General features: G+C 45.1%; 1 long non-coding RNA gene across 1 annotated transcript; it reads left to right on the forward strand.

Annotated features, from left to right (window-relative positions):
* The first annotated feature begins 1,731 nt into the window (after positions 1-1,731).
* On the forward strand, positions 1,732-8,432 carry LOC142041426 (uncharacterized). The gene is made up of 3 exons (XR_012653473.1): positions 1,732-1,809; positions 2,474-2,503; positions 8,259-8,432. It is a non-coding gene; the product is annotated as an uncharacterized LOC142041426 (long non-coding RNA).
* The last annotated feature ends 2,985 nt before the right edge of the window (positions 8,433-11,417 follow it).

Raw genomic sequence — 11,417 nt, forward strand, 5'->3', positions numbered from 1 at the left:
TTTGCCTTCCTTTTGCCTCTGAGTACAGTGAGTTTGGTTTTATGTGTGCTGCCCCCTCTCTGCTCAGTCTTTTTTCCTTTTAGTGCAAAGAATGCACTTAACTCCTAAAATATTAGAGCTAAGATCTGGCACGCTTCGCCGGCAAGCGCCTTCACTGTCACCCTGGGGGAATTCATCGTGGTGAAATCCATCTTACTTGGCTTTCCAGCCCCGTGCCTGCAGACATCTCCATCTGAGCTGCACACCCCGTGCTCCCCAGACGTTAGAGTCAAGAGAGGAAAACAGGCACTTCTGAGGTGCAATTCATCTCAGCCTCATGTAGACATTTCTATTAGGTCAGAACCATGCTCTGTTTCTCTTCACTGACTATAAAGGGAGCCTGGGGTGACTAGCTTGTATGGAGGCCTCTTTCATGTAGATGCCTATGTTAGGTGAGATTAATTTTGTCCTGTAAGTCAGTTTGCACAAAAGTCAGGCACCCAGCTTTATGTCAGAGCTTTGGTTTTGGAGCATTACCTGCAGGGGTTTTTTTTCTTTCTCCCTCTCTTGCAGCAGTTGCAGAAGGGCTCTGATAAAGCTTAATCAACCTGCTGTAATTTTGATAAACCTTGACAGCATCAGACCCTTTTGATATCTGCTTTGGTGACTCATCCCTGGTATTTTGCCCATCCCTGGAAACATTCAAGATCAGGTTGGATGGAGCTCTGAGCAACGTGATCTAGTTGCAGATGTTCCTGCTCATTGCACGGGGGTTGGACTAGATAACCTTTAAAGGTCCCTTCCAACCCAAACTATTCCATTCTATGACTTGCAGCAAGTGTGGGAGCTCTGTTGGGTCAAGGAAAAGTCATGTTGCAGATGACTCCTGTAGAAAACTGCCATGTCTCTGAAGCAAATCAGCCCATACACAGGCAATGGGCATACTCTGCTTTGCATGTACGTATGCTGGGGATTCAGTGTCCTCTGCTGATCATGACGTATCATCAGCTCGGTAATGACAAGGTGCAAATATTGGCAACCTGGACCACGAAGCTCTGGGTCTTTTAACGTAGCTCTAGTGGCCTGCAAAAACCAAACAGAAGAACAATGAGAAGACACAGGCAGAATGAAATCCATAGACACGCAGTGCTAAACCAAAACACCACCACGCTGCTAACGCAGATGTCAAAACAAAGTATGAGCTCTGGGATTCATCTTTTGCCAGTTCAGTGCAAACAATTTGGCTCACGGAAATTAAGCGAGGAAGTCTAGCTTCAAACACGTCCAGAGAATGAGTGGGAATGTGGATGACATCCAGCTCTTTTGAACTTGGTTGATATTCAGAAAACGAGTGACTGATAGTCACTGGTTAGCTGCAGAGGACAGTGGTACATGTCTCCCAGTGCTGCTCATCCAGCAGGTCTCACTGGTGCTGTAAAATGTCTCATCTTCTCTTGGGGGTGAAATAGCAAAGGGAAGGACCATGAAAGGGCATTTAATGTGAGAGTATATGTCCATGTGAAAACTACTGGACAATTTTAGGCTCTTTCCACATAGAAGATTTTTCTGTCAAGGAACGAAAGATAAACTTGAGGGGATCTAGTTAGAGAGAACTGCCGAGGGGATCTTGTTTGGTCTTTCTTCTTGAGAATAATTTTTTAATCTTGTTTCCAGGAGTCTAGGGTGTTTGCCTCTGCTGGTGGTGGTAGACACAGCTCTGGAGAAGATCAGTGGGATTTTAGTCCGTTGGTTAGTCAATGATTTCATTCAACTGCAGAGTGAACATGTCAGCTCTAATACCCAGGACTTCAGCAGCTATGTCAGTAAGATGTAAGTAGCTCATTAAGACAGAAATTGTCTAGAACTTGACCTCCTCTCCCAGTATTATAAGGACAGCTATGAGGGTGTCCAAACAACCACTGACAAGTAAACCCCATGTGGATAGAAAGTTCTGTGGAGAAGCCAGGAATATGAGAAAAAAACTTGAAATGATGCTAGCACAGTCCTGTGATTAAAAAGCCAATCTGGCTTCTGCATCAGACTTCTTGTGTGACCGATGGAGAAGTCAATTAATCTTTCTGTTTCGTAGTTTCCTCTTTGCAAAGTGGACGGAACTCTGCCTAGGCAACTACATGTCCTTCAGGACAAGGACTCCCTTCTTACCTAAGTTCAGGGCTTAGCACCACAGAGCCTTGATCTGAGTTCATGTTTCTAAACAAATTGGCATGCAAAAATCAAGAACTTACATACCCAAGTAGCACAACAATTGAGAAATACCTCAATCTGAAGTTAATAGCAACCAACTCTTGCTTCAGATGTTAAAAAACAATTGCACACTGCTGTCAGACCTCAGTGCAAGACACAAGTAAAGCAGAGGAAAGAGAAACCTGTACTGTAAATCCTTAGTGTCTGTTTTTTAAATTTCTTTGTTCCTTCACCATTGGCTTGTAAACCATTAAGACATGTAGTAAAAGATACATTTTCTTTCCTCTAGGCTCTTGGATGCTGCCATTGGAGTTGCGAGGTGGGTTAGTAGTAATGAGAACAGCATATTTCTCTTGTCACTGTGGTGTTTTCTTTTCACGCTGGATGTAATGGCAATAAGCTGAGTTTAAGTCCATAACCATTAGCTGAATACTCATTGGCGCTACAGAAGAAATCAATATTGCAACAAGAATCTGGCTGTCCTGGTGCTGAAAGTGCACAGACTCCACTGGACCAGCAGAGAATTTGGCTCAAAAGAAGCAGTTGCACATGTAGATTTAGGACCAGATCTACACGAATGGGGCAATCCGTTTTTACTGCACTATTGGGATGGTTCAGCCACTGAAGTCAATACTTGTCATCCTAACCATGAAGTAGACCCCTTTTTTTACCATGTAAGCACTATGACAGATTCTGTATCAACTCAGTGCCTAGCCCACAACCATAAAATCAAAGAACCAAAAGGGACAGAGGACTTCACCTGCTCAGTTCTTTGCCCTAAACTCAGCTCCATGCCTTAAATTACGTCAGATGTTTTTCAAACCTGGTATTATGAGTTCTGACCAAGAGTTTACATCTTCTCCAGGCAAGTCAGTTACCATCCTCACAGCAGCAGGTGTCCGGATCGGCTCTTGTGAGTGAACTCCTGGGTGTTTGCAAACTGAGCCCTCAAGATGTGCAAAGATGCTACAAACAATGTGAAATCTCTGATGCTTGTTACTATGGCATGACAGGCACATTTGGACAACCTGCAGCTGCATGGCATGACAGCTGTGTGTCAGCTGCAGAGGAGACAAGAAATCTCATTGTGACAAAATAACTGTGCCTGGATGGATGTGTCTTCCTCCTCTGTTCACCTGCCCTCTGCTTTTCTTCCCTTGGCTAAACCAGCTTGTCATCTTTCAGAGATGGGGACTGCCTTTAGCAGAAGTCTGTGCAAAGCTCAGCCTATTTGTAGTCATATCCCTGGTTTGGACTATTTGATGCTACTGTGACATAGATAAGACACTCTTTACTGATAAACAGAGAAGTTCCCTAGGTCTCAGTTCACTTGGACTATATACTAATTCAGGAATTATCTCACAGGTGAGCTCCCCTTCCAATCACATATGGTCCCACCAGCAACTCCCACAGTTACTTACACATGAAAATAATATTAGGAAAACATTTACTGTAAGCTTTAGCTTAATTTAGTAGAATTTAGCAGCTGGAAATAACAAGGAGGAGCCAGCACCTTGCAAAGAGCCAGCACTGCACAGACCACCAGCAAGTGCTCCACAGACCTCAGTTTGGAAAGTGATGAGACAGATGGAAGTCATTATTTTGTTTTGAACAAAATACCATCTGGGGCCAACATTTGCTGTCTGTTACTTCTGACTAAATCCAGAGAAACTCCATCGTGTTCCTTAATAATCAGTCCTGGGACCAATCTTATTAAATATTTTCCTTAATGAACTTGGCAGAAAAAAGTAGGCGCCTGGTCATGAGATCTGCTGATGACACAAACTTGAGTGACTGTATTGCTATTGCAGAGAAGGATCAGAATATGATATGGGAAGAGCTGGGTGACCTTGAAGGAAGGCTGGGTGAGAGTAATGGGTGAATTTTAACAGTAACAAAGAGTAAGAGACAGCACTCAGAGATCAAGGTGGAAGCTCCTTGTTTCAAGGTAACAGTAGAGGTAAAAGGACCTGAATTAGTCTATCTGAGCACAGTGAGCTTAAAAAGAACAACTGCAATAGCAATGTATCTCAGGCAAGATGTTTCCAGCAGAGATAGAGGAGTGTTCATACCATTGCACAGAGAGCAGCTGAGACATCACCTAAACTGCTGTAAGGTGCTGGTCACCCAAATTCAGGCAAGAGGAGTTCGAAGCTGAAGAGGTGCAAAGGGACCAGAGAGTGCATCTCATGAACAGCAGCTAAACAGCTTGGCTTGTTCAGCTAATGAAAACAAGTAGATTCATAAACTACATCTGTACTAGTAAATTAAACGTTCCCAAGGTGGTTCTCTGACACTGATGTCCACCGGGAAGGAATAAATAATGCCCAGGGTGGTTATATCCATTCTGCTGGCTGGGCAGTCCATGATCCATGCTGACTTCAGGAACATCCTGAGCATTGCTTGAGAGCATCCCAGTTGGCACAGGCTGAAACTTTGCCATTGATGTTCCAGCAGCTGAACTGTCATGACTGAGTGTTGCTGGCAGTGTCTACTTCGGGAGAGAAACATCATCGAAGGAGAAAAAAGATTCAAGCTAAAGGAAAAGCTAGCACAAAATGAAGCAGCTATTACATTGACCTGAGCAAGTTTGGGATAGAAATTAAAGACGGGGTTTTGCTGCCCTGTATTTAGGTGTGCATGTCTGTACACATCTGTACTGGAGAGAAGAGAACACACACATGGGTGACCATTTCACTCTTAGATGGTGTCTAGGCTACACCATCAAGACAGTTGCCTTCTGGAGCTGCTTACTTCTGTCCTTTGGTACCAAATGCCACAAGTGAGACTTGCCCAGGGAAATGGTTGTGTCACCATCCCTGGATGTATTTAAAAGACATGTAGATATAGCACTTAGGGATGTGGTTTAGTGGTGGACTTGGCAGTGTTAGGTTTACAGTTGGACTTGATGATCTTAAGGGTCTTTTCCAACCTAAATGATTCTATGATCTTCTCAGCTGGGACGTGTGAGCCACCAGGTAATTGAATCTCCACTTCCTACTGCAGGTTGTGGAGGGTGTGGGGTTAAATCACAACATGCACAGACAGGAGACCCAGACCACGATTTCCATGGGAGACTGCCTCCTAAATCATGAATAGTTGCATTGCAGCAGTGATTAAGGGTACAAGGAAGAATTAGGAAGCCACTGTAGTAGGTTCTGCATAGACACACATGCAACTTCTCCCACCTACACAAATATTTATATATGGCTGTAGGAGTAACAGACATAGCACACACACACAGATGTATGTGTATCCTTTGATCATCCCGCTTGCTTTTCTCAGAGCTATTCAGCCTCAGCTGCACTCGGTTTAACTGCAGTCAAGCTCTGATGACAAACACATAAAATCCTTGCCTTACAAGACTGATGGAAGCAAGAACATTAATAAACGTGCTGATTTCCAAGCTGCACAGCACGATGGCCCTTCTTGTTTTCCAGCGCTGTTTCTTCCTCATTTCAGCCTTGCAACATCTTGCTTTTCAGACCTACCCCTTAGCTTGATCCAGCAGATGGACTTTTTTTCACAAGTGTTCCCAGTTTATAACTGGGGGACCAGAGAGAGAAAAGAGACGATGATGATTAGCACATGCGCCATGTGCCCCAGCACAGGAATCAGCAGGGATGGTATGTTTAGCAGTGCAGCTTCTTAGTGCAACATGTGCTTCATCTGTCTTTTTCGGCACTACAGTTTCTTTCTTCTAATCACTCCTCTGTGCTTTGATGATTTTGTAGGGTTTGGGGTTTTTTTGCTTTCCTGCCAACGTTGCTTGAGAGGTAGAGTTTACAGCTCTACTGCTCCTGGGCAGTCCTGCCATATGTACTGCTCAATGTCATCGGTTTGCTTTGAGGTAATACACTCATATGGGCTGCCTGAAGACAAGCAACTTCATTTCCAGCTCTGGAGCTGATCCACAGCATGAATTCTGTGGGGCCAAGGGCACTAGAGCTAAAGTTAGCTCTTCGTTGTCCTACATGTCAGGTTTCTAGCTCCTCCAGGCTTCAAGAATTGTGTAAATGGGACTTTGGAAATGCTGCTGGCCTTCATACCGAGGCTAGGTGGGATAAGTCCTGGGTTTGCAGATGCACGGAAGGGAGGTTGAAAAGCCCATGACAGGAATATCTGTCTTGGGCAAGTCCTCCTGGACTCTCTGATTTCCTACAACGAAATGAGAATCTTCTAGCTTCTGGATTTGGGTTTTCTAGACAATCTGCTACCATGAGACTTCCCAAGCTGCTCTCCTCGTCCCTTCAACTTTGGGAAGCCAACAGGCCCTGAGGTTGTGAAAGCAACAGTCTCTGGCTGTGGGGCAATTTGCATGGCTGGATTGCTCCAGACCTCTGGGCTGTGAAAGCTGCAAGAGCCCCTGGTAGCTGAAAGCATTTCCAGACCACCTGAGGACAGGACTGACGCAGTGATGTTTGGGTATTTTGGGTATTCAAGGCTACTTTGCACGACAAAGAGAAGACTCAATGTGTTCAGACTTCCCACTAACATAAACTATTTCTCATGGTGTGTGAACACAGCCTATCTGGAAACAAGCTTTGCTTCTCTCATTTCCTGGGTCACCCTCCTTTTTATTTCATGTTCACCACATGGAAACCCAAGTGAGAATCTGTGATTATCATTTACCGGAGTTTGGACAACACAGAAAGACTTGATGCTTCCACTCCACCTTGAGAAAACTGCCTTCATATTTGGCTACCCCAGCAGTGGAACAAGAAGACCAGTGCCAAGTGAATACATCATTGCCACAGTATACAGCTGCTGACAAGCCCATAAGGCTGAGGACGAAGATTTCAAAGCCCTGGGCCTGGACCGAGACACTGTGCTGAGGTTCTACAGTTCTGGCTAGACGGCTGGGGATGCACTAAATGGGTATCACGACACAAGCCATCATTCGGCGCTCTCCAAAAGGTCACTGAGATACAGGTTTACCTCCTCCATCCCTAGGAACATTATTTCTGCTCTGTATTTCAGATGGTGAGTCCCTATTTCAGGAGCCTGTTAGAAGCAGGCAAGCTGCTCTGCATTCCTGCAGTCCCAGTGGTCAGACTAACAGCAATGACCATGCTGGGGCAAGACTAAGTCATCTGGATAGTGTGCGGAAAGCTTGTTTACACTTACTTAGCACATTGTGTGCAGCCCTTTCTGCACCCTCCAATCTCCAGTTCAAAAACAAATAAACAAAACCACACCTCTGTATCATTAGAGTCTGGGCTAAAACATTGGCAATATCAGCAGTAGCATCTCAGGACCTGACTGGAAAAGCTTTTCTTCTCCTGTGGGATTCACCCCTCTGTTATATGTTACCCAACATACAGTCCAGAAGTTCTTCAGAAGCAGGTTCAGGCTTTCTGGTGCAAGGGCCTGTATCCAACGCAAATATACCGAGTGCAAGAGGCAAGCAGATGAGTGCTAGAGGGCTATGGTCTTCCCACATGTTCACTTGGGCAGTTCAGACACATTTCCAAAAACCACAGTCCCCAGGGACATTCTTCCTTCTGCAAGGGAATGTGCTTGTTAAGCCAGGGAGAGAAAAAGCCACGTCAGAAATTAAACAGGTTTCCCATGAATTTTGAGCTAAGATCATGCACAAATAACCATGCTGGAGCCACCAGCATATGCAAGGATTTGGGAGAGTGGTGGTGTGCACTGGTGAAGGGAAGAAGATAGGGAAGCATGAAGTGCAGGCCCTGAATTTGGAAGGCAGCAATAGGGATAAGGAGGGGACAGGAGAATTGGAGATAAGGGGTCAGATAGGTCATTGAAAAGACCTTTTAGGAGGGAAAATTCAAAAATAAAAAATAAAATAAAATGAGGGAACCTGCTTCTGAATGTTGACTGGGGAGTGTCTCTAACCCAAAAGGCTGGCTGTGGGATAGATCCTTCCTAGCAGCATCCCGTTTCCACAGCCCACATACTGCAGGATTTATGGCTCCACACTGAACAATCCAATAGCTACAGCTGTTTGGCTCCATGAAATAAGCTAGGGACAATTCTCCAACCCTGAGCATGATTGGCACAACATGTTTCGTGTCCATACAGCTGAACTTTCTTACCTTCTTTTTCAGGTAACTTGGTGCTGGGTCCCAACTTGCTGAGCCAGTCTCCTGAAACTTCTTATTGGCTTGAGAGTCATGGCCAGGCTCTCTTCAGTCTCCTTGCAAATCCACTGATTAACTAGACTGCCCTGGAGCTTTAAAACCCCCTTCTCCCTCATGGACGTGGCCCTTCTGGACTGCAGCTGAACTCTTCAGGGATGCACGACAGATCCAGCACGCAAGATACCTGCCAAGACAGCTTTTGCAAAGGGTCCCTGAAAACACCATTACACCAGTTGCCTCCCCATTGACCTACACCACTTCACTCACTACCACAGGACAAACAAACGGCAGCTCCTGCAAGCCAGAAAGACAGAGTCACTCGCCAGCCTTTGCACTATGCATTGAACATCTGGTTGTTGATAGGGGAATGAATAAGCTAGAGGGCTGATGTGAACCAGATTTTTTGCACTCCATCCAAAAATTCCTCTGCGAGCTTCCAGTGTCGACTTTTGGCTTATCTTTCATGTAGCGTCTCTGGGCATTTTCTGGGAAACCAGGAGAAGTAGGGATTTGCACCAGCTGAGAAGAAGGATTTGTCATGCCCGTCGTGCTATGCTTTCATCTGAGCAGGCAGGTTTGGGCTTGATTAAGGACACACTCCTCCATGTCATCGGAGCAAGGAGAGGCACTCTCCCAAGCTCGAAAGCAAGCGGAGCAAGAAGGGGCAGGAAGAATGGGAGTGTGAAAAGGACCCTGCTTCCTACAGGTGATGGGGAAGGAACTCAGACTGGGAGGGGTAGAGAGGAAGCTGGAGGCTAGCTCGAGAGCTGTGTATGAAGCCCCAGCACATTCCTGCTGTTGTGCCTTGTTCACTGTGGCCAAGGGCTGGGATTCAGCATTTGCATTTGCCCCGTCCATGCTTTCACTAGACCCTGAGGATCACCGCAGAGCAAAGTCTGGCCAGTAGGTTGCTATTGGTTGCTATTGAATGCTGATCCCTCTCCGAAGGTGAGGCAGGTTTTCTCCTTCTACCTCAAAAACAAGTGGAAAAAAAAAGTCCTGGCCCAGCAGAAGGGAATGCCATGTCTGCCACCCAGTCTCCATCACATTCCTGAAGAAGGTGGGTCATAAATTTTGCACAAGCCCCAAAGCTTTAGCACCCCCCTTTTCCCCTCCGTGATGTTTTTTGACACATTCAAATGATAAATCTGAGAACGGACACAGTGTTTTGTTAAAAATGCTTCAAAATTTACTTAAGCCCTGGCTGGGTGTTGTTCAACATTCACAAATACCTCTAACCAGGAAAGATGGGGTGTCTCTTTCTTTAGCCAGCCATCCTTGGCATGACTTACAAATCTCAGGACCTCTAGGATGACCACTGAGCAAATGGGCTTTCAAAAATGAGTGCCCATCCTCCTCCTAACTGAGGCATAAAGGGAAGCAATTCCAGGAAAAAAAATCCAACATGGGCTGCTGAGTTTATCAACAACACTAGCTGTGTCATCTGCAGAGGGCAAGAGGCTGAGCCCGTCTGTAGCATTAAGGCCATCACAGTCTGATCCCTGGTGCCCAACACTGACCCTCTTCTTTGCTCTGCTCTGCCTTCCACACAGCTGTAATCTGTTCCCTGGATATTAATGGTTGCTTACAATGACTTTTCAAGATGAAAGCTTGGCCCAGGATCTCTGTTATGTCCTACTCCAGCCCAAATAAATGAATAAAGGCGCTTTTTTATAGCAGAGAGAACAGTATCTTTGCTTTAGCATTGCATAGTCAAGGTACTGAGTATATATGGTAAGAAATCATGAGGTTCCTTTGCAACAAGGATGGTTCAGGTTAGACACTAAGAAAAACTGGCTAGCAGAGAGCAGGACTTTGGACCCAGCTGTCTGAGGTCTCTGTAGTCTCCAACACTGCAGGTTGTTAAGTACCATCTCTTTAATTAGACATTTCAGGTAAGTCTTTGCTGGGAATGTCACACTTATAGCTGATCCTTTCTTGGTCCAGAAAGACAATCCAAGCAATGCTTCGAGACGCCTTTCAGTTTTATTTCTCTATAGTTTCACAAATTGCCTTTGGGGCTAGCACGTAGCCTTGACTCCTCCCATACAAGAGTGCATGAACATACGCTGCTTTTTTCGGCAGTCTAGCTGGACTTGAGAGAGTGGGAACTACCTTGTCTTCCGAAGACCATCTCTAGGCCACCATCAAGACCAGATGTATCCTCTGTTACAGATGGCCCTCATGCAAGAGCAACCCTTGTGCGTGCAGAGGCCTCAGTGATGAGCTCAAGGGCCGTGGTGCTCATGAGCTCAGTGTGACAGTAGTTGCACCGCACGACCAGAACAGCCATTTCCCCCCTTCCAGTGCTGAGGAAACGGTAAGGGTCTACAACTTCAGATCCCAGCACAGGGAAAGAATCGAGGTCCTAGCATTATGTCTCATAGGGTCCCTTTGAAATTCCTAACAGAGGAGCCAGGAGGAAAGGAAAATCATTATGCTATAACTCAATGCATGAAAGAAGACTACGGAGACTGAGGGACCTTTTGGGTCAGCTGATCAAATTGTTGCTGTCACAGGTACTCTGCCATATGTTCCCATTCACACCTTTAATGCTACTAAAAGGCTTTTCCAGAACTGCATTCCACTGATGCTTCAAAGCCATCTGCTAATTTTTCCACTTCAAAAGTATCCATGGCCCAATTTACATCCATTTATATTTGTGCCAACAGAGACCTGAAACTTAAATACCTCCTCTCCCTCCTGCATCTTTATCATGCTCAGCATAGAAAGCTCACCTCTCCCATACATCCCATTGTAGGACTTTAATCTCCATACTATTTGAGAAACTCAGCTTTGGTGCCTAAACCTGGGGGGAAAAAAAAAAAAGAAAAGGTATGACTATAGGTCATTATTGACAAAAACTGGCAGTAGCTCTTAACATAATGTCATATAAAACTAGCTCATTTTCTTATTAGTATAATTATAAAAGTTCCATTTCCTTCCTTCCTGTTCACACCCCCTCTATAAGCTGAAAGCAAAGATTTCTGTAATTATTATTGCCAAGCCCAAACATCTCAAAAGAAATCAAATCTGGCATGCAAAAAGTCTTCATTTACCATGTCTTTCAATGGCTTATTAAATATTTCTCATACAAACACTCACACACACCCACACAGATGCTCG

The sequence above is a fragment of the Buteo buteo genome, chromosome 18 (assembly GCF_964188355.1).
Source record: "Buteo buteo chromosome 18, bButBut1.hap1.1, whole genome shotgun sequence".
NCBI classification, from domain to species: domain Eukaryota; kingdom Metazoa; phylum Chordata; class Aves; order Accipitriformes; family Accipitridae; genus Buteo; species Buteo buteo.